Genomic DNA, 1,322 nt, shown 5'->3' on the forward strand with positions numbered 1-1,322 from the left:
GGGCGGGGGCGACGCGCGCCGCCTCCTGTTAAAGGGGGAACAGCGCCAGCAGAGCCGATCGCGCCCCCCACCTCCCCTCTTTGGGCCCCAGGCGCCGGCGCGGGAGAAGCCCTGGGTAAGCCCCCGCCCCGCCCGCTGCCTCCTGGACCGCAGAATGAGGCGATCCGCGATGCCCCTCCAGCTATACCCATGCCGGAGTCTTGTCGCGCCGCCAGGGTCTCCCGGGCCCTGCGGGCTGAAGCATTTGCTCACCTTCCCATGTGCATTGCATATTGCATGTCCGTGTGCATGCAGGTGCCAGTCATGTGCGCTGAACTTTGCATATGCATACAGGTGCCCTAAGTGTGCACTACCATGTTGCCTGGGTAGGTGCATGCAAGTGCTACACACATGCACGGTGTATTAACATGTGCCCAAGTCCTGAATGCATGTTGCTTGTTCCTGTGCGCAGGGATGCTATATGTATGCAAGCTTACAGGTGCCACATGTGTGCTGAGGACTGTGGGTAACTCATATGTAGCAGCCACATATGTATGCTGCAATGTGACATGTTTGATGCATACTTAAACTGCAATGTTGCACGTCCTTAGGCACGGGGATGCTACACGTGTGCAGTGTGTTACATGTTTTCCTGAGTCCCTGTCTATTCCCACAAGTGCCTTTCCCTGTGCCAGGGGCGCCCCCATGTTGCATCTGCTTGTGTAGAAGCAGCAGAGATGTACAGACCCACCCCTTCCCCATCTTGGCACTGTGCCCAGAAACAGTTGGGTGGGGCCTGAGCCCTCGTGGTTCAGGCGGTACACAGGGAGATGCCCATGGCTCAGGGCCCCAGTCAGGGGGTTTGTGGCCTGAGCATGTTGCCATCAGTAAGGTAGGCTGATACACCGCTGCAGCCAACACAAGAAGGTTAATCCCATGACTTTGGTCAGAGGAGAAACCAGCAGGGGGCAGCTTTGCAATAAGGGTGGGATGGTTTCAGCTTTGCAATGAGGATGGGATGGTTTCAGGACCATACTCTTTGAAGGTTCACTGGCCAGGAAGGGCCAAATTTTCAGGGCAAAGAAGTCCTCATTCCAGCAAATACCAACCCCACCTCTCCATGGATGCTCCTTGAGTTGTGTCACCCTCGAGATGGGGCAAGAAGAGAAAAGCCTACCTCTTCTCAGGGGCAGTACCAAGAAGAGGCAGAGAACCACCCTCTTTTCCCTCCTTCTGTCCCTCCCACCTCCAGCAGCCTCAGTGACATTTGTTGTGAGTGATTGTGAGAGATTATCGACTTTAATGGAAGGAGGTAATAAGGGGCGATGAAGGAATATCACCTG

Source organism: Rhinopithecus bieti, unplaced genomic scaffold, assembly GCF_001698545.2.
Source record: "Rhinopithecus bieti isolate Rb0 unplaced genomic scaffold, ASM169854v2 scaffold_44592, whole genome shotgun sequence".
NCBI lineage: Eukaryota > Metazoa > Chordata > Mammalia > Primates > Cercopithecidae > Rhinopithecus > Rhinopithecus bieti.